This window comes from Melospiza melodia, unplaced genomic scaffold, assembly GCF_035770615.1.
Source record: "Melospiza melodia melodia isolate bMelMel2 unplaced genomic scaffold, bMelMel2.pri scaffold_51, whole genome shotgun sequence".
Lineage (NCBI taxonomy): Eukaryota > Metazoa > Chordata > Aves > Passeriformes > Passerellidae > Melospiza > Melospiza melodia.
In genome coordinates, this window is record NW_026948797.1 from 3952088 (window position 1) to 3974854 (window position 22767).

The 22767-nt window shown below is 46.2% G+C and overlaps 2 long non-coding RNA genes across 2 annotated transcripts; one reads left to right on the forward strand and one right to left on the reverse strand.

Moving 5' to 3' along the window:
- Positions 1 to 2246: 2246 nt before the first annotated feature.
- Positions 2247 to 4335, reverse strand: LOC134413810 (uncharacterized). The gene is made up of 6 exons (XR_010026591.1): positions 4249 to 4335; positions 3875 to 3910; positions 3539 to 3565; positions 3082 to 3117; positions 2587 to 2619; positions 2247 to 2382 (listed from the first exon to the last, which is right to left on the reverse strand). It is a non-coding gene; the product is annotated as an uncharacterized LOC134413810 (long non-coding RNA).
- Positions 4336 to 13253: 8918 nt separating this feature from the next.
- Positions 13254 to 15318, forward strand: LOC134413809 (uncharacterized). The gene is made up of 6 exons (XR_010026590.1): positions 13254 to 13340; positions 13679 to 13714; positions 14015 to 14041; positions 14448 to 14483; positions 14946 to 14978; positions 15183 to 15318. It is a non-coding gene; the product is annotated as an uncharacterized LOC134413809 (long non-coding RNA).
- The last annotated feature ends 7449 nt before the right edge of the window (positions 15319 to 22767 follow it).

Below are 22767 nucleotides of genomic sequence, written 5' to 3' on the forward strand. Positions count from 1 at the left end.
GACTCCTGTCTTTGCAAACCAAGACAGTATTGATCACACTGTCAGGGTTCTGCTGTGGGTATTGATCACACTGACAGGGTCCTGCTGTGGGTATTGATCACAATGAGAGGGTCAATGCTGTGGGTATTGATCACACTGACAGGGTCAATGCTGTGGGTACTGATCACACTGACAGGGTCAATGCCGTGGGTATTGATCACACTGAAAGGGTCAATGCTATGTGTATTGATAACACTGACAGGGTCAATGCTGGTTCTGCTGTAGGGGACACACTCTTGGGGAGGGCACTGGTCCCATTGTGGATAAATGTTGGGCAGGATGAAAGTTTGACAAGGAAATCTCACAGATATGCATGTATGGCAGAAGGATTTTTAAATGTAGAATCTGATGAAGGAATAGAAATGAAAGCAAGTTTTGATACAGAAGAAAAGAATTGCTGAGCCAGTCTTACTGGATAACCAAGAAGGAAAGGGTGTGTTAGTTAGAAGAAGATTTTATGACTTAGAGCAAAGGATAAACCCACCTCAAACAAGAAGATGTTTTTACCAAGCAGGAAGATAGCACAGGCAAACAAGGCAGCAAAGCTACAAGTAGAAAAAAGGTCTCAGAATTTTCCACTGCAAGAAAACTGAAAAACAACTTCTAGCTTAATTTGTAATGTACTAACTTTTAGTGATTGGAGAACTAAATTTTAGTGATTGAATATGGTAATTGTAGTGGTTATGATAGGCTATGGATAACAGTTAAGGTATAGATTGGTTCTGCTGTATTAAGATGCTCATCAAAGAAGAGTATATAATATAATAAATGTATAAGAAAATATATCATAAATCTCTTTTCTGAAGTTTATAACTAAAAATATAAAATAAAAATATATTAAAATAATAGTGAAAAATAAAATAATAAATTAAAAATATATATAAAATAAAATTTAGAAATAAATAAAAAATTTATTTAAATAAATATATAAAATAAAAAATAAATTAAAAATATATAATAAAAATATATAATATATGCAAAACCAAAGGGTCTCCAGGCCTGCCTGCAGCTGGAGCTGACAGCTGTGGGCACAGCTCTGTCACCCATGGCCCTGGACTGCTGTGACACCTTGGATGGAATAAACTGCACTTAGTGTACAATAAACTGCATTTTGTATACAATAAACTGCATTTTGGAGACAATGAAATGCATTTTGTGTACAATAAACTGCATTTTGTATATAATAAACTTCATTTTAACTGCATTTTGTGTACAATAAACTGCATTTTGGAGAGCAGCCTGGAGTTCCACATCCCTCATTTACAGGTGTGGGTGATGAAGATGAAGCTGATGATGATGATGATGATGGTGTGAGCAGTGTCATGGTGACGGTGTCAGTGGTGTTGGATGAGGAGGATGTTGGTGATTAATGTCACCATAGTGTGGGTGCTGGGATATGTGATGATGATGATGAGGATGATGAAGATGATGGAGGCGCTGTGAGCAGTGTCCCAGCCTGCCCTGCCCAGGAAGGCAGAGGGAGCCCTGGGAGCCCCAGAGTGGCCCCGCTCAGGGTGGGGGAGAAACCAGAGAGCCCCAGGCTGGGTGAGGGGGGACATACACAGGGACAGACAGACAGACAGGGGACAGACACATGGACATGGGACAGACACAGGGACAGACAGATGGACAGACATACGGACAGGGAAGAGACACAGACACAGGGACAGACACAGGGACAGACAGAGGGACAGGGGACAGACACATGGACATGGGACAGACACAGGGATAGATAGACGGACAGGGGACAGACACAGGGACAGACACAGGGACAGACAGACAGACAGTGGACAGACACAGGGACAGACAGAGGGACACACACAGACAGGGGACAGACACAGGGACATGGGACAGACACAGGGACAGACAGATGGACAGACATAGGGACAGGGAAGAGACACAGGGACAGGGACAGACACAGGGACAGACAGACAGACAGGGGACAGACACATGGACATGGGACAGACACAGGGACAGATAGACGGACAGGGGACAGACACAGGGACAGACACAGGGACAGACAGACAGACAGTGGACAGACACAGGGACAGACAGAGGGACAGACACAGACAGGGGACAGACACAGGGACAGACAGAGGGACAGGAAACAGAGACAGGGACAGACAGCGGGAGAGACAGAGGGACAGGGGCATGAGCACACACCCATCCATATGAGAAAAGCACCCATGAACACACAGAGTTGCTTTGCTGAAGGGTTTATTGATTATTGACTATTGATTATTGATTATCAATCATTGATTATCAATTATCGATTATCAGTTGTTCCAGGGCCATTCCCAGGCTCCCAGGGCAGCTCTCCAGGAATGATCAAATCCTGACGGCCTGACAGGGACAGGAGCTGAGTGTGACCCCAGGCTGACCCCAGGGTGACGCCAGGGTGACCCCAGTGTGTCTCCAGAGCCCCCCAGAGACATCCAAACCCCCTCAGAGCCCCCCTGGACCATCCCAAACTGGGGGGGACTGGGGGGCACTGGGGGGTACTGGCATGCCCCCAGTGCCATCCCCAGCACAGCTCCGGGTACCCACCTCAGCCCTCTGCACTCCGAAGCCTTTGGGTTTCTGCAGAGAGGGGGCAGAGGGCACCGGGGTCACCACGGGGTCACCAGGGTCACCGCAGGTTCACCAGCCCAGCCGGGCGGGGGGCCCAACTGGCCCCCAATATTCCCTAGTGCCCCCCAGTGCCCCCCAGTGCCCCAGAGTTCCCCCAGTGCCCCCCAGTCCATCCCAGTTCCCCCTCAGTATCCCCCTGTTTCCCCAGTTCCCCCAGTTCCCCCCATTCCATCCCAGTCTCTCCCAGTTCCCCCCAGTCCATCCCAGTTCCCCCCCAGTATCCCCGGTTCCCCCCAGTCCATCCCAGTATCTCCCAGTTCCCCCCAGTTCTGCCCAGTTAATCCCAGTATTCTGCAGTTCCCTCCGTGTCCTCCAGTCCATCCCAGTTCCTCCCCAGCCCATCCTAGTCCATCCGAGTCCATTCCAGTTCCCCCAGTCCATCCCAGTCCATCCCAGTTCCCCCAGTCTCACCTTGATGCAGCCCCCAATGCCTCCCACGATCCCGGACTGCAGGGGCAGAGCAAAGGGCATTTGGGATTTGGGGGTTTAGGGATTTGGGATTTGGGGATTGGGGGATTTTGGGGATTGGGAGATTTGGGGATTTGGGGTTTGGGGATTGGGGGATTGGGATTTGGGGATTTGGGGATTTGGGGTTTGGGGGTTTGGGGATTTAGGAATTTAGGGATTTGGGGGATTTGGGATTTGGGGTTTGAGGGATTTGGGGATTTTAGGGGTTTGGGTTTTGGTGATTTGGGGATTTGGGGGATTTGAGGGATTAGGGGGTTTGGGGATTTGGGATTTGGAGATTGCGGATTTGGTAATTTGGGAGTTTGGGGGTTTGGGATTGGGGGATTGGGGATTTGGATATTATGGGGGATTGGGGATTTGGGGGCTGTACTGGGATGTCCTGGGCTATACTGGTACCCACCTGGCCATCACCAATGCCACCAATTTGCTGTGGGGAGAGCAGGAGATGTCCCCAAGGTGACTGGGGTGTCCCCCATTGCCCCCCATTGCCCCCCATTGTCCCCCATTTCCCCCAGTGCCCCCCAGTGCCCCCAGTGCCCCCCCTTGCTCCCCACTGCCCCCCAGAGCCCCCAGTGCCCCCCCAGTCCTTCCCAGTATCTCCCAGTCCATCCCAGTGACCCCAGTCCATCCCAGTGACCCCAGTCCATTCCAGTTCCCCTAGTCCATCCCAGTATCTCCCAGTGCCCCCCAGTCCATCCCAGTCCATCCCAGTGTGCCCCAGTGCCCTCAGTCTCACCCCAGCACAGATCACTCCGCTGCCCTCCATGACGGCCTGGGCAGGGACAGCAAAGGTTGGTCAGGGGATGGGATGGGATGAGGAGCCCCAAAAGGATGAGATGGGATGGGATCCATGGAATGGATGGGATTTTTGGGGAGCCCCAACAAAATGGGATTTTTGGGGAGCCCCAAAAGAATGGGATGGGATTTTTGGGGAGCCCCAAAAGAATGGGATGGGATCAATGGGATCAATAGGATGGGATGGGGTGGGATAAATGGGATGGGATGGGATGGGGAGTCCCAAAAAGATGGGATGGGATCCATGGGATGGATGGGATGGGATTTCTGGGGAGCCCCCAGGGCTGAGCCCAGCCCGGGGCCCTGCAGCCTCACCTGGCTCTGAGCTGGCAGGCACAGCAGGATGGAGAAGAGCAGGGCCACGCTGAGCACAGCCACCTTCATCTTCCTCTGGCTCTGGGCAGCGCTGCCTGAGGCTGCAGCAGGTGAGGAGCCCCTTTATCCCTGCCGGGACTCCTCCCTGCACCCTCCCTGCCAGCCCCCAGGCCAAAGCCCGGCTTGGCACAGCCCCCAGCCCTGGCCACAAGCCCAGCCCTGGCACAGAGCCCATCCCACCCCACCTGTGGCACGGATCCAGCCCCCTCGCCCGGCATCCCTCCAGCTTCCTGCACGGGGCAGCTGCCCCTGGAAGGGCCCAGGCACCTGGGGGACCAAGGGGGGCAGGCAGGGAGCCAAAGGCACCTGGGGACCCTGTGGGGACAACCGCCACTCCAACACAGTCCATCCTCCAACAGCTCCCCAGTCTCGGGGTTTTGCTGCTCAGGGTGACCCCAGAGGTGGCACAAAGTCTCTTTTCCCATCCTGGCAGTCAGAGGAGCCAGACCTCCTCATTTCTCATTCCCAAGGATGTTTATTGTTTTTTATCTATAAAATTCTTTCTCTGGCCTGCCCAGGTCCACTCAGCAAGACAGTCCAGGCACTCTACCTCCTTCGGGGTGATGTTATCTTTTTATATATTTTTATTTCTACTTTATATTTATATATTTTATAGATATTTATATATTATTATTTACACATATTTTTATATATTATAATTTTTACATATTTTTACATATTTTAAATATCTTATATTTCTATTTTATTCATATTAATTTATTTATATTTATAATGTTTATTTATATTTATAATGTTTATTTATATTTATGTATTCTATTTTGTATATATTTATACACATTTTTATATATTTATCTATTTATTTATAATTATATTATATTTATTTAACTATTTATTTATGTATTTTAGATTTATATTTTTTTCAAAATTCCATGTACAATATTTACAATTCCTTCCCAATACCTATGACTTGTGTTAGACAGTGAGCTTCTACCCTAAACTAACCGAAAAATGCCACCATCACCCAGAGGACAGAGGCCAAGAAGAAGAAGAAAGACAAAGGCTGGACACACCCAGATCCCCCCATCTTGCCCCCTGAACCCCCATTCTAAAAACCCCAAAATTCTCCATTTTCACCCTGTGACAAATTCACTCGCATTCCACTCAAACTCTCTTGCCTTGTAATTCTTCCCATCAAGGTGGGGATTTGCTCCAAGGGTCACAATCCCAGTCCCAGCTGTCCTGGGCTCTGTGCCCAAGGCTCTGAGCCCCCCCTGGAGCCATCCAAGACAGACAGACGGACGTGCTGGGGCCTGAAGCCCGGGGGAGATCCCCTGCCTGCCCCACTGTCCCACCCAGCCCCACTGGGTCCTGCTGGATCCCCCAATCCTGCTGGATCCCCCAAACCAATCCTGCTGGATCCCCCCAGTCCTGCTGGATTCCCCCAGTCTTGCTGGATCCCCCAATCCTGATGGATCCCCAAATCCAACCCTGCTGGATCCCCCCAGTCCAATCCTGCTGGGTCCCCCCAGTCGTGCTGGATCCCCCAATCCAACCCTGCTGGATCCCCCAACCCTGCTGGATTCCCCAAATGCCACTGGACCAAATCCAACCCTGCTGGATCTCCCAATCCAATCCTGCTCCTGTGCGCCATGGAGAGAGATTTGGGGATCAGAATCTGATTTTATTGTGGGATACAATAAATACATAATAATATATTGGGGACATATCATTATATATTTTAATTATTAATATTAAAGTATTATTATTTATTATTTTAAAAATAATATTATAATTATTATAATGTATATTAAATTATATAATAGATATTTTAATAATATATAATGATATATTATTAAATTATATATAATTATATATTATGTATATTAATTTATTAAATTATTATAATTGTTAAATTATTATTATTATAATATATTGTTAAAATATAAATATTATTAGTATTAAAATGTATTATAATAGATATAATAAATATATATGATATTTATTATATATATAATAAACATAATCATTAGATAGTATTATAATAAATATATATTTTCTATAAAAATATATATTAAATTTAGATAGAATAATCTATATAATATATAGATTTATAACTATAGATTATTATAATAAATATAATAAATACTAATAACACCACTAATATAATAAATATATAATAATATATCCCATTTCAGGGAGACCAGCAATGTGTGCTGGAATGATTGGGTAACAATCACACAGACAAATTTATGCAAATAAATAATAAATATGCTAAATAAAAAAAATAAAGAAAGAAAATATAATTAATAGATGCAAATAAATATTAAATATGCAAATAAATACATTTGGCAGAGTTTAATGAGATTTTCCTTTCCTGCTGAACCTGTCTCATTTAATCTCCTTGTAATCCAGGTCTAATTTTCACAGCTCCCTTTGCTTTTGCCATCCTGGTATCAAATCTCTGCTGTTCCCCAGGCCCAGAGTCCATCCCCTGCCTGGTGTCCCCCAACATCCCAACAGCTCCCAGAGCCCCAGGGCTGGCCCTGAGCAGGGCTCCCTTTCCTGCCCGAGGCTCCAGCCCAGCCCTGAGCCCTGGCAGGGGGGAAAATGGGATTTTATCATTGGCTTTGGGCAAATATTCACATGGAAATTCTGTGTGCTGTGTCAGTATGTGCTGTGTCAGAAAGTTGTGCTGGGTTAATTTTTTTAGAGTATGGTAAATCTAATTTTAGGTTATAACATAATGTTAAAATAGAAACTCTGCTATGTGAGATACTTTTTTTTAAAGAAAGGACTTGCACTGAGATAGCAGCTACAGGACGCCTAAATCTTTCAGAGAATTTACTGGTTTCTTATCATAAAAAATGAACTTTTCCCCACCTTGAATGTGCTGTTAAAATTCAGAGGAAGAAGCTGACACTGACCAGACAGAATCCTGTGTTTGAATGGAATTTATGCATCATGTATGAGGGGTTTGAATATGCAAAGGGCTATTGTTTTTAAGGGTTAATCCTCTGTAAATGTGGGTCCTTCCTTGTGCTAATTTTGCCCAGAGAAAGGTACCCAGACTGTCCATAAGTCTTTGTTTCGATTGTCTCATATTGTCCTAATCCAAATTATCCAAATTATTACTACACTAACTGCATTGCTATTTTTTATAAACATTTTATTACCATTAAACTTTTATCATTTCCAACCCAAGTTCTTTGCAGGGTTTTTCCCCAGGAGGCCCCGAGAGCTCAGAGCAGGGACGGTCCCTGGCAAAATGCAGTTTATTGTACCCAAAATGCAGTTTATTGTACTCAAAATGCAGTTTATTGTACCCAAAATGCAGTTTATTGTTCCCAAATTTTAGTTTATTGTACCCAAAATGCAGTTTATTGCACCCAAAATGCAGTTTATTACACCCAAAAGGCAGTTTATTGTATCCCCCTCTCTGGCAGGGCTCCCAGAGCTGCCAGAGCCTCCATTGCCCACGGACACCCAGGGACATTTCCAGGAGATGTTCCCTGCTCAGGGACACTGCCCACACTCCAGGGACCTGGGGTGGGACAGGGGGGAAACCCTGCAGGGCCTGCCCCGACTGTTTGCCTTGGATTGGGGAGCATCAGCAGTGACCTGGAAGGGTTTAATTTTATCTGTGCCTGCTTTGTGCCTCCTTTGATGGGGAATTCAGCAGCCAGCAGTGACCTGGAAGGTTCTGGAAGGTTTCCCTGTTATCTGTGGGTGCTTTGTGCCTCCTTTGTGCACAATTGAGCAGCCAGCAGTGATCTGGAAGGTTTTCCTGTTGATTTTTGTTGCTTTGTTCCTTCTTTGTGCACAACTGAGCAGCCAGCAGTGACCTGGAAGGTTTTCCTGTTGTATTTTGGTGCTTTGGGCCTCCTTGGTGCACAATTCAGGAATGCCGTTGGCTCAGGGACATTCCCAGCCCTGCACACCCCAGGGCCGTTCCAGATGATCCCAGCCTTGGCTCCATGCGCTCTGCACTCACCTGCTCCTGGTTTGGGATCATTGGAAGAGGGAAATGTTCCCAGTTTGATGTCTGGGGCAGGGATGGGCTGGAGAAGTGACCAGGGCGAGTCTGAGGTGCAGCTGATCCGCCCTGGGCTGTGTCCCTGCCTCTCCCTGGCAGCAACCTGGAAAATTCCTGATTTTCCTCTCATCCTTCCCAAGGGATTTCTTCCATACAGGTTCCAAATCAATTCCTGGCCTGGCCATTGTCCCCAGGCTGTGACCACAGGGGGAAACAGAGGAGCCTGATCTGCCCATATTTACATCTTGTGAGAGCCTGGATGAGGGATGTGGGACTCCACACAGCTCTTCAAAATGCAGTTTATTGCACCCAAAATCCAATTTATTGTCTCCAAAATGCAGTTTATTGAGCACAAAATGCAGTTTATTGTTTCTAAAATTCAGTTCATTGTATCCAAAATGCAGTTTATTGTATCAAAAATGCAGTTTATTGTACCTAAAAGGCAGATTATGGGACCCAAAATGCTGATTATTGCTCAAAAAATGCACTTTATTTTACACAAAATGCAGTTTGTTGTATCCAGGAAGTTACAGCAGTCCAGGGTCTTGCCTCTTGAACCCCCATTTTAAAACCCCAAAATTCTACATTTTCACCCTCTGATTAATTCCCTGTCATTCTCCTCAAACTCTAGTGACTTGTAACTCCTGCATTTTGGAGACAATAAATTGGATTTTGGGTGCAATAAACTGCATTTTGAAGAGCTGTGTGGAGTCCCACATCCCTCATCCAGGCTCTCACAAGATGTAAATATGGGCAGATCAGGCTCCTCTGTTTCCCCCTGTGGTCACAGCCTGGGAACAATGGCCAGGCCAGGAATTGATTTGGAACCTGTATGGAAGAAATCCCTTGGGAAGGATGAGAGGAAAATCAGGAATTTTCAGGTTGCTGCCAGGGAGAGGCAGGGACACAGCCCAGGGCGGATCAGCTGCACCTCAGACTCGCCCTGGTCACTTCTCCAGCCCATCCCTGCCCCAGACATCAAACTGGGAACATTTCCCTCTTCCAATGATCCCAAACCAGGAGCAGGTGAGTGCAGAGCGCATGGAGCCAAGGCTGGGATCATCTGGAACGGCCCTGGGGTGTGCAGGGCTGGGAATGTCCCTGAGCCAACGGCATTCCTGAATTGTGCACCAAGGAGGCCCAAAGCACCAAAATACAACAGGAAAACCTTCCAGGTCACTGCTGGCTGCTCAGTTGTGCACAAAGAAGGAACAAAGCAACAAAAATCAACAGGAAAACCTTCCAGATCACTGCTGGCTGCTCAATTGTGCACAAAGGAGGCACAAAGCACCCACAGATAACAGGGAAACCTTCCAGAACCTTCCAGGTCACTGCTGGCTGCTGAATTCCCCATCAAAGGAGGCACAAAGCAGGCACAGATAAAATTAAACCCTTCCAGGTCACTGCTGATGCTCCCCAATCCAAGGCAAACAGTCGGGGCAGGCCCTGCAGGGTTTCCCCCCTGTCCCACCCCAGGTCCCTGGAGTGTGGGCAGTGTCCCTGAGCAGGGAACATCTCCTGGAAATGTCCCTGGGTGTCCGTGGGCAATGGAGGCTCTGGCAGCTCTGGGAGCCCTGCCAGAGAGGGGGATACAATAAACTGCCTTTTGGGTGTAATAAACTGCATTTTGGGTGCAATAAACTGCATTTTGGGTACAATAAACTAAAATTTGGGAACAATAAACTGCATTTTGGGTACAATAAACTGCATTTTGAGTACAATAAACTGCATTTTGGGTACAATAAACTGCATTTTGCCAGGGACCGTCCCTGCTCTGAGCTCTCGGGGCCTCCTGGGGAAAAACCCTGCAAAGAACTTGGGTTGGAAATGATAAAAGTTTAATGGTAATAAAATGTTTATAAAAAATAGCAATGCAGTTAGTGTAGTAATAATTTGGATAATTTGGATTAGGACAATATGAGACAATCGAAACAAAGACTTATGGACAGTCTGGGTACCTTTCTCTGGGCAAAATTAGCACAAGGAAGGACCCACATTTACAGAGGATTAACCCTTAAAAACAATAGCCCTTTGCATATTCAAACCCCTCATACATGATGCATAAATTCCATTCAAACACAGGATTCTGTCTGGTCAGTGTCAGCTTCTTCCTCTGAATTTTAACAGCACATTCAAGGTGGGGAAAAGTTCATTTTTTATGATAAGAAACCAGTAAATTCTCTGAAAGATTTAGGCGTCCTGTAGCTGCTATCTCAGTGCAAGTCCTTTCTTTAAAAAAAAGTATCTCACATAGCAGAGTTTCTATTTTAACATTATGTTATAACCTAAAATTAGATTTACCATACTCTAAAAAAATTAACCCAGCACAACTTTCTGACACAGCACATACTGACACAGCACACAGAATTTCCATGTGAATATTTGCCCAAAGCCAATGATAAAATCCCATTTTCCCCCCTGCCAGGGCTCAGGGCTGGGCTGGAGCCTCGGGCAGGAAAGGGAGCCCTGCTCAGGGCCAGCCCTGGGGCTCTGGGAGCTGTTGGGATGTTGGGGGACACCAGGCAGGGGATGGACTCTGGGCCTGGGGAACAGCAGAGATTTGATACCAGGATGGCAAAAGCAAAGGGAGCTGTGAAAATTAGACCTGGATTACAAGGAGATTAAATGAGACAGGTTCAGCAGGAAAGGAAAATCTCATTAAACTCTGCCAAATGTATTTATTTGCATATTTAATATTTATTTGCATCTATTAATTATATTTTCTTTCTTTATTTTTTTTATTTAGCATATTTATTATTTATTTGCATAAATTTGTCTGTGTGATTGTTACCCAATCATTCCAGCACACATTGCTGGTCTCCCTGAAATGGGATATATTATTATATATTTATTATATTAGTGGTGTTATTAGTATTTATTATATTTATTATAATAATCTATAGTTATAAATCTATATATTATATAGATTATTCTACCTAAATTTAATATATATTTTTATAGAAAATATATATTTATTATAATACTATCTAATGATTATGTTTATTATATATATAATAAATATCATATATATTTATTATATCTATTATAATACATTTTAATACTAATAATATTTATATTTTAACAATATATTATAATAATAATAATTTAACAATTATAATAATTTAATAAATTAATATACATAATATATAATTATATATAATTTAATAATATATCATTATATATTATTAAAATATCTATTATATAATTTAATATACATTATAATAATTATAATATTATTTTTAAAATAATAAATAATAATACTTTAATATTAATAATTAAAATATATAATGATATGTCCCCAATATATTATTATGTATTTATTGTATCCCACAATAAAATCAGATTCTGATCCCCAAATCTCTCTCCATGGCGCACAGGAGCAGGATTGGATTGGGAGATCCAGCAGGGTTGGATTTGGTCCAGTGGCATTTGGGGAATCCAGCAGGGTTGGGGGATCCAGCAGGGTTGGATTGGGGGATCCAGCACGACTGGGGGGACCCAGCAGGATTGGACTGGGGGGATCCAGCAGGGTTGGATTTGGGGATCCATCAGGATTGGGGGATCCAGCAAGACTGGGGGAATCCAGCAGGACTGGGGGGATCCAGCAGGATTGGTTTGGGGGATCCAGCAGGATTGGGGGATCCAGCAGGACCCAGTGGGGCTGGGTGGGACAGTGGGGCAGGCAGGGGATCTCCCCCGGGCTTCAGGCCCCAGCACGTCCGTCTGTCTGTCTTGGATGGCTCCAGGGGGGGCTCAGAGCCTTGGGCACAGAGCCCAGGACAGCTGGGACTGGGATTGTGACCCTTGGAGCAAATCCCCACCTTGATGGGAAGAATTACAAGGCAAGAGAGTTTGAGTGGAATGCGAGTGAATTTGTCACAGGGTGAAAATGGAGAATTTTGGGGTTTTTAGAATGGGGGTCCAGGGGGCAAGATGGGGGGATCTGGGTGTGTCCAGCCTTTGTCTTTCTTCTTCTTCTTGGCCTCTGTCCTCTGGGTGATGGTGGCATTTTTCGGTTAGTTTAGGGTAGAAGCTCACTGTCTAACACAAGTCATAGGTATTGGGAAGGAATTGTAAATATTGTACATGGAATTTTGAAAAAAATATAAATCTAAAATACATAAATAAATAGTTAAATAAATATAATATAATTATAAATAAATAGATAAATATATAAAAATGTGTATAAATATATACAAAATAGAATACATAAATATAAATAAACATTATAAATATAAATAAACATTATAAATATAAATAAATTAATATGAATAAAATAGAAATATAAGATATTTAAAATATGTAAAAATATGTAAAAATTATAATATATAAAAATATGTGTAAATAATAATATATAAATATCTATAAAATATATAAATATAAAGTAGAAATAAAAATATATAAAAAGATAACATCACCCCGAAGGAGGTAGAGTGCCTGGACTGTCTTGCTGAGTGGACCTGGGCAGGCCAGAGAAAGAATTTTATAGATAAAAAACAATAAACATCCTTGGGAATGAGAAATGAGGAGGTCTGGCTCCTCTGACTGCCAGGATGGGAAAAGAGACTTTGTGCCACCTCTGGGGTCACCCTGAGCAGCAAAACCCCGAGACTGGGGAGCTGTTGGAGGATGGACTGTGTTGGAGTGGCGGTTGTCCCCACAGGGTCCCCAGGTGCCTTTGGCTCCCTGCCTGCCCCCCTTGGTCCCCCAGGTGCCTGGGCCCTTCCAGGGGCAGCTGCCCCGTGCAGGAAGCTGGAGGGATGCCGGGCGAGGGGGCTGGATCCGTGCCACAGGTGGGGTGGGATGGGCTCTGTGCCAGGGCTGGGCTTGTGGCCAGGGCTGGGGGCTGTGCCAAGCCGGGCTTTGGCCTGGGGGCTGGCAGGGAGGGTGCAGGGAGGAGTCCCGGCAGGGATAAAGGGGCTCCTCACCTGCTGCAGCCTCAGGCAGCGCTGCCCAGAGCCAGAGGAAGATGAAGGTGGCTGTGCTCAGCGTGGCCCTGCTCTTCTCCATCCTGCTGTGCCTGCCAGCTCAGAGCCAGGTGAGGCTGCAGGGCCCCGGGCTGGGCTCAGCCCTGGGGGCTCCCCAGAAATCCCATCCCATCCATCCCATGGATCCCATCCCATCTTTTTGGGACTCCCCATCCCATCCCATCCCATTTATCCCACCCCATCCCATCCTATTGATCCCATTGATCCCATCCCATTCTTTTGGGGCTCCCCAAAAATCCCATCCCATTCTTTTGGGGCTCCCCAAAAATCCCATTTTGTTGGGGCTCCCCAAAAATCCCATCCATTCCATGGATCCCATCCCATCTCATCCTTTTGGGGCTCCTCATCCCATCCCATCCCCTGACCAACCTTTGCTGTCCCTGCCCAGGCCGTCATGGAGGGCAGCGGAGTGATCTGTGCTGGGGTGAGACTGAGGGCACTGGGGCACACTGGGATGGACTGGGATGGACTGGGGGGCACTGGGAGATACTGGGATGGACTAGGGGAACTGGAATGGACTGGGGTCACTGGGATGGACTGGGGTCACTGGGATGGACTGGGAGATACTGGGAAGGACTGGGGGGGCACTGGGGGCTCTGGGGGGCAGTGGGGAGCAAGGGGGGGCACTGGGGGCACTGGGGGGCACTGGGGGACAATGGGGGACAATGGGGGGCAATGGGGGACACTCCAGTCACCTTGGGGACATCTCCTGCTCTCCCCACAGCAAATTGGTGGCATTGGTGATGGCCAGGTGGGTACCAGTATAGCCCAGGACATCCCAGTACAGCCCCCAAATCCCCAATCCCCCATAATATCCAAATCCCCAATCCCCCAATCCCAAACCCCCAAACTCCCAAATTACCAAATCCGCAATCTCCAAATCCCAAATCCCCAAACCCCCTAATCCCTCAAATCCCCCAAATCCCCAAATCACCAAATCCCAAACCCCTAAAATCCCCAAATCCCTCAAACCCCAAATCCCAAATCCCCCAAATCCCTAAATTCCTAAATCCCCAAATCCCCAAATCCCAATCCCCCAATCCCCAAACCCCAAATCCCCAAATCTCCCAATCGCCAAATCTCCCAATCCCCAAAATCCCCAAATCCCAAATCCCTAAACCCCCAAATCCCAAATGCCCTTTGCTCTGCCCCTGCAGTCCGGGATCGTGGGAGGCATTGGGGGCTGCATCAAGGTGAGACTGGGGGAACTGGGATGGACTGGGATGGACTGGGGGAACTGGAATGGACTCGGATGGACTAGGATGGGCTGGGGAGGAACTGGGATGGACTGGAGGACACGGAGGGAACTGCAGAATACTGGGATTAACTGGGCAGAACTGGGGGGAACTGGGAGATACTGGGATGGACTGGAGGGAACCGGGGATACTGGGGGGGAACTGGGATGGACTGGGGGGAATTGGGGGGAACTGGGATGGAATGGGGGGAACTGGGGGAACTGGGGAAACAGGGGGATACTGAGGGGGAACTGGGATGGACTGGGGGGCACTGGGGGAACTCTGGGGCTCTGAGGGGCACTGGGGGGCACTAGGGAATATTGGGGGCCAGTTGGGCCCCCCGCCCGGCTGGGCTGGTGACCCTGCGGTGACCCTGGTGACCCCGTGGTGACCCCGGTGCCCTCTGCCCCCTCTCTGCAGAAACCCAAAGGCTTCGGAGTGCAGAGGGCTGAGGTGGGTACCCGGAGCTGTGCTGGGGATGGCACTGGGGGCATGCCAGTACCCCCCAGTGCCCCCCAGTCCCCCCCAGTTTGGGATGGTCCAGGGGGGCTCTGAGGGGGTTTGGATGTCTCTGGGGGGCTCTGGAGACACACTGGGGTCACCCTGGCGTCACCCTGGGGTCAGCCTGGGGTCACACTCAGCTCCTGTCCCTGTCAGGCCGTCAGGATTTGATCATTCCTGGAGAGCTGCCCTGGGAGCCTGGGAATGGCCCTGGAACAACTGATAATCGATAATTGATAATCAATGATTGATAATCAATAATCAATAGTCAATAATCAATAAACCCTTCAGCAAAGCAACTCTGTGTGTTCATGGGTGCTTTTCTCATATGGATGGGTGTGTGCTCATGCCCCTGTCCCTCTGTCTCTCCCGCTGTCTGTCCCTGTCTCTGTTTCCTGTCCCTCTGTCTGTCCCTGTGTCTGTGTCTGTGTCTGTCCCCTGTCTGTGTGTGTCCCTCTGTCTGTCCCTGTGTCTGTCCACTGTCTGTCTGTCTGTCCCTGTGTCTGTCCCTGTGTCTGTCCCCTGTCCGTCTATCTGTCCCTGTGTCTGTCCCATGTCCATGTGTCTGTCCCCTGTCTGTCTGTCTGTCCCTGTGTATGTCCCCCCTCACCCAGCCTGGGGCTCTCTGGTTTCTCCCCCACCCTGAGCGGGGCCACTCTGGGGCTCCCAGGGCTCCCTCTGCCTTCCTGGGCAGGGCAGGCTGGGACACTGCTCACAGCGCCTCCATCATCTTCATCATCGTCATCATCATCATCACATATCCCAGCACCCACACTATGGTGACATTAATCACCAACATCCTCCTCATCCAACACCACTGACACCGTCACCATGACACTGCTCACACCATCATCATCATCATCATCAGCTTCATCTTCATCACCCACACCTGTAAATGAGGGATGTGGAACTCCAGGCTGCTCTCCAAAATGCAGTTTATTGTACACAAAATGCAGTTAAAATGAAGTTTATTATATACAAAATGCAGTTTATTGTACACAAAATGCATTTCATTGTCTCCAAAATGCAGTTTATTGTATACAAAATGCAGTTTATTGTACACTAAGTGCAGTTTATTCCATCCAAGGTGTCACAGCAGTCCAGGGCCATGGGTGACAGAGCTGTGCCCACAGCTGTCAGCTCCAGCTGCAGGCAGGCCTGGAGACCCTTTGGTTTTGCATATATTATATATTTTTATTATATATTTTTAATTTATTTTTTATTTTATATATTTATTTAAATAAATTTTTTATTTATTTCTAAATTTTATTTTATATATATTTTTAATTTATTATTTTATTTTTCACTATTATTTTAATATATTTTTATTTTATATTTTTAGTTATAAACTTCAGAAAAGAGATTTATGATATATTTTCTTATACATTTATTATATTATATACTCTTCTTTGATGAGCATCTTAATACAGCAGAACCAATCTATACCTTAACTGTTATCCATAGCCTATCATAACCACTACAATTACCATATTCAATCACTAAAATTTAGTTCTCCAATCACTAAAAGTTAGTGATTGGAGTAAGTTCTCCAAAATTTAGTTCTCCAATCACTAAAAGTTAGTACATTACAAATTAAGCTAGAAGTTGTTTTTCAGTTTTCTTGCAGTGGAAAATTCTGAGACCTTTTTTCTACTTGTAACTTTGCTGCCTTGTTTGCCTGTGCTATCTTCCTGCTTGGTAAAAACATCTTCTTGTTTGAGGTAGGTTTATCCTTTGCTCTAAGTCATAAAATCTTCTTCTAACTAACACACCCTTTCCTTCTTGGTTATCCAGTAAGACTGGCTCAGCAATTCTTTTCTTCTGTATCAAAACTTGCTTTCATTTCTATTCCTTCATCAGATTCTACATTTAAAAATCCTTCTGCCATACATGCATATCTGTGAGATTTCCTTGTCAAACTTTCATCCTGCCCAACATTTATCCACAATGGGACCAGTGCCCTCCCCAAGAGTGTGTCCCCTACAGCAGAACCAGCATTGACCCTGTCAGTGTTATCAATACACATAGCATTGACCCTTTCAGTGTGATCAATACCCACGGCATTGACCCTGTCAGTGTGATCAGTACCCACAGCATTGACCCTGTCAGTGTGATCAATACCCACAGCATTGACCCTCTCATTGTGATCAATACCCACAGCAGGACCCTGTCAGTGTGATCAATACCCACAGCAGAACCCTGACAGTGTGATCAATACTGTCTTGGTTTGCAAAGACAGGAGTCTGCTAAGGAAGTCAGGAGCCACCCCTGAAATGGAGAATGTAAACCCTCCCCACCCCTCTGAATTGCTATAAATTTTAAATTAAGGGGCTCTCAGGCAAAAATATGGGAGCAGGAAATAACAGTTCTTTAATAGGGAAAGGAAAAAAATAAAAAGATAAAATTAACAGTGTGGTACACTACAACAACACTGACAGAGTCAGAACCCAACCTGACACCCTGTGGGTTGGGGTGTTGGTGGCAGTCCAATTGGAAATGTGGCTGCAGCCCTCCTGAAGTGTCAGGTGTGGTTCTGTTGGAGCAAGGGGGTTGTGTAGAGAAGGATGTATTCTTCCTCCGAAGACCCAGTGGGAGAAGAGACAGCTGCTGTTCCTCTGGGAAATCCCATGGAGAAAGCTGTGCTGGTGTCTCAAAAACCTCTGGATTATATCTGGGTAGCAATGCTTGGCTCCTCCCTCTGGGCTCATATCTCACAATGGGATGTTATAGTTCTTATCAGTCATGCAGAGACATTCAATAGTCTGTTATCAGCTGATGTCCCCTCCCTAGGGAGGTGTGATTGTGGTTACTCAAAGAGAGAGATAAGGCAAACTGCCCACTTGACAAAAGATAATCTGCCATACAGATGGTAATAGAAAACATCTTGCATTGCAATCTTCAACAGACCCACCTGGTCACAACTGACCCATGGTTGCATGAGGTTTCCCGGTGTCACCATGGTCACACTCAGAGGCTGGATGAGATCAATGTCCTGAGACACCATGGGATGAACTGTCAGTCAGTCACACAGTGGGGACAGTGCTAACCCAGCCCCGATTGCCCGAGCAATCAGAAATCCCACCTGGGGGGAGGCTCATAAAGGCCTGGGGGCTTAAAAACACCAAGCACAAGGTCAGCCCCTGGTATGTACTCTGCCCTCTCCTGGGGTTTGTGTCTCACCCACACTGGAACCCTAGGAACTGATAGTCATATGCGTGTCTTTCTATAGACCTTCTGTCTTTCTGTCTCTCTCTTTTCTCCTTCTAATGCTCTTTATATAGAACATTTTTGGGTACCTCAACAGCTTACATGTTTAAAGGTTTCTAGGTGAAATGAGCTAAGTTAATGAAGTTGCTGCTATGATGTTTTCTGTGTAATTGGATGTTGCAATGAAACCTCTTCCAAAGTTTCTTGATTTTGTGTACTTTGGCAGTAAAATTTTGTGTCATTTTGGCCTCTTGTGAATATTGTGCTGATGTTTCACCTTTGCACCAAACATGAGTAAAGGAGCTTTTGGTTACCTCCAGCATTTCAGTGTTCTGGGTTGTTACACCCCACAGGCTCACAGTGGCCTCTTGTTTCCACACTGGCCCCTTGGTTCCATGGGCCCCAACTGTGCCACAATGATCCCCTTCGTTCCACAACTTCCCACAGTGTTGTAGAGAATACATTGTTCAAAGAGTTAATATAAAGTTCCAATGACAGTTCTAGATTGTTTGTTTAATGTCTTATAGTTATGTAAAGTTCCAATGTTAGTTATTAATTGCTTGTTAAAGGTTTTATAATTATGTAAATCTCCTTACCGTTGGGTATTACCCCCGCTGCTCCCACTCTCATCTAAAATGGCGAAGGATCCGAGATCATAAAGAAGGTGATTATGTCACCTAATAAGCAAATATGAAACTCCCATAGGACTTAGCAGAAAAGGATTACATAACAAAAATCCCTAAAACAATGACCAACCATGCAAATAAAGAATCGCAATAACACCTCTAAACAGAGAGAACATAAGATAGTATCAAAGACCCCGGTCAGAACTTTTCACCTTCGTCAGCCTAACCAGAGCGGGCCAAATGCAGTATAAAGACTATGAACCTGATGCCAAGAGGCACCTACTCAGAGACTCTTGTGAGGAAAAAGACCCAGCTCTGCTGCATGATGGAGCTGACCTCCTCCTCCTCCTCCTCCTCCTCCTCCTCCACGCCGTCTCGGGAGGAGCGGTGGTGTGCGCACACCCCATGGGTCCCCTACCTAGACTGTTTCCAGTAAAACTGAAATCACTAAAGAGCTGCTCACGTGCCATTGATACCAGTCTTGGGGACTGGTCTGGGATAGGCCACACCTGAAGAGGACTGAGGGCCTCCAGGATATCTGGCCCTATCTGGAGCGGTCGGCAGCAGCCTAGGACCAAACAGTGTGGAGGAACATCAGTAAGTGAAGCTGGTGGCAGGAGTAGGAGGCAAGCAAAGAAGTGTGTGTGCGACGGGGCCCGGCAGCTCAGAGCCCCAAAGCAGCTGTGGCCCTCTGAGCACCACGGTTCTGGACTCCTGCGAGGGGACCGGCCACAAACAGAGGCAAGCAAGAGAAGCCTGAGTGAGTGAGAGGCCTCCCAGGGGGATAAGGTGGGCCCCCTCCGGGCGTGCGGAGGAACAGAAATGTGAGTGGCACACAAGGGGTCGGCCTTCCCCCTTAAGGCTTGGTAGGCGCCCTCCGGGCGTGCTGCGGGTGGCAGACGAATTGGTGAGTTGGCACGCAAACCCCGAACGGAGTTCCGGGTGCGTGGAGGATCGGGGCAGTGTGAGTAGCACACAATCCCTGGAGTGGGTGCACACGAGTCCCTACGGGAGTTTGGGGTGCCCTGAGTACAGCAGCCGCACTGAGTAGAGCCAAGAGGACTCCAGTGCCCAGGGTGGGACAGCGGTGCTGGGGGATCAGTGTGCTGCGGGTCAGGTAGAAACCGTAAACCCACTGGAGGCCCCTGGGGGGACTGGGGTCACAGGGCAGGGCAGGGCTGGGCTTACAGGGCAGGGCATGGCTGGACCTGCCCCTTCCTCCCCTGTCGGGAGTTTAGTTCAAGCATGGCTTAAAGAAAAAGGCCATGAAGCCATGCAATTGAGAGAAAAGTAAAAGGTAGTTGCAAAGCAGTTCCAAAGCAGTTCACAGCCTGACTTCTATAAACAATTAGACTCTCTGAGGCATCATTGTATAAACAATAAGGTTCTCAGGCAGTCTTCCCATAACAAGTGTAACACTCTCTCTGGGAGAAGATGGCACCCTGAGAACAGATGTGGAAGTTTTGGGAACCGTTCGCATTACAGTGAGAACACTGGTTTTGTTTTGTGTAAACAATCAACGGTGTAGTAAAACAAAAGGTGTGGTTAGAGTTTTCTCTGTTAGCCTATCATAAACCTGTATTTCAGAATATGCATGAAGTTCGTTAACACTATTATTTAAGCTGACTGATCGATCAATAAATTGAGTTCGATGCATCACAGGATGGTCGTTCTCCCCTCACTTCAACAAATGGTGACCCCGACGTGATAGCGGACACGACCATCGCGACCACCACGGGGATTGCGAACACCACGAGAAGTGAGGACTGGTTCAGGCTCCGAAGCAGCGGGAGCGGCAAATAAGCGCGAAACCAAAGCGGAGAAAAAAAAGCCGCCGATACGCGCCGTGCCCTGGCGACCATATTAGATGGGTCCAGCTGATACGTGTGGCCGACGCCTGGAAATCGCTGCTAGGTAAAAGTGCGCACTTAAAAGAGGTATGGAAAGGCAAGTCACATATGAACTTTTTATTATGTTTTTGCAAAAAAGGCAAATTAAGGGAATAGACTTACGGAAGGAATTGCAAGGTCTTTTGGCTTATGGTCTGGAATGGGGAGTCTTCGTGAATCCCCACACAGTTTACGAGTTAACGGAATTGCGTGAATTCGGTGATTTATTATCAGAGGCTGCTTTAGAGAGTGGTAAAACTGCCAAGAAGCTAGGCAAGCCATGGCGAGTGATATATGGTGGACTGTTTTACTATCTCTCTGAGTGCAAGACAGCGGCCGCAGCCCGTGGAGCTTGCGGGGCTGTGCTACTCCGAACTCGGCACGGGCGCTCCGCCATGGCGAGCAGCCGCGGTGAGCGAGCGGAGGCAGCGGCGGGGAGAGCGGAGCCGCAGCCGCGGGAGCCGAGGCGCGCCGCCCCGGGAGAGAGCGAAGCCGCCGCGGGGGGAGCCGCGGGTGCAGCGGTGCCTGCAGCAGAGTCAGCCTGCCGGCGAGTAAGCAAAGAGCCCAGCGCAGCGGGGGGGTTTTCGCCCGCTCCGACGCACGCGTCGCGGGACTGGAGCGCTTTTTGCAGCGGGAGCGTTTCTCCCTCCCCCCACAGCCGGCAAAAACTTCAGTTTAAGACCTAACAGCCTAATGGATGCCTCGGTCTAGGACATAACAGCCTAATGGATGTAACTTTTGTCAGCAAAAGGAAAAGATCCCTGTTGAAATTAAGAAACAAGTGATGGTAAACAAGGAAAGTTAAAGGCACTTTTCTTCTTCCTGGCAGAGACTATGAAACAGGAATCAGCGTACTGTATGTATGGGTCAAATTTCGGCCGATTTGGCTCGGCATTGGTTATGCTGTTTTGAAATCACCTGCATTAACGTAGACTTTAACATCAGAAGCCCGGATGGTTCAGTCAGTGGAACATCAGACTCTAAAATTATATTTTGAAAAGTTTAAAAATGTTAAGATGTGTTGGATTGATTGTATGAGTGAGATGTTGTGAGTGTGCTTTTTGGTATAGAAATGCTATAGCAAACACATGAAGAAAGTTATTTTAGCTTAATATTTTAGAATCAGGCCTGTAAGTAAGTTATAGTAAATGCTATATTTTATTTCTATAGTAAGTTTTATCCGTTGCTAAGTAGTTTAAGTTGAATTATCTATTAAGTGCTGTTAAATGTTAAATACTGTTAAGGTTTAGTTTTGTTAAGTTGATCTCCTGTTAAATTTAAGTGTTATTAAGTTTAAATAAAGCTAGATTCTGTTTAAATTATATTAGGTTTAGGTTAAGTTAGATTCTGTTAAGTTTGATCTTACAGTATTTACAAATAAGTCTGTTATTTAAAGTCAGTTAAGTTTTGTTATAGTTAAGTTTTATTAGAATTAAGAGATTTTACATGTAAGTTCTGTTGATTTGAAAATCTATTAAGTTTAAGTAAAGATAAGTTTAAGTAATGTTAAGATCTATTAAGTTTAAATATTTTAAGTTTAAGTATTTTAAGTATAAGTGCTATTAGGTTTAAGTGATGGTAGATAGATTTATGCTTTTACGATAGACGTTTATTTTATGGCTTGTGTGCAAAGTGTTGTTGTGAACTTCAGAGAAACCTTGCTAGCTGAAAATACTATTTAATTATTAGAATTGCCTATTCTTATGTTGCAAAGAGTGTAACACAGCTAGCCCATAGAATTTTGAAGCCAGTTAAGTTCTGTTAATTTACAAATAAGTCTGCTAAGTTAAATATTTTAAGTGCTTTAAGTGTATACTATTTTCTCACCACTCCAAATCAACAAAGGACTGAGAATCGCCCAGCTGATGCCATTTCAGCCAAATGACTAAAGGATTACAGACTGTAAAACTGATTTTGAACTTTTCTGAGAGGCCTGGGGAAGGGGTGGATGTGAAAATCTCAAGGACAAAAAGATTCTTTTCAGACTTGCCGTTCACCTCCTCTCCAGGTTCACATGAA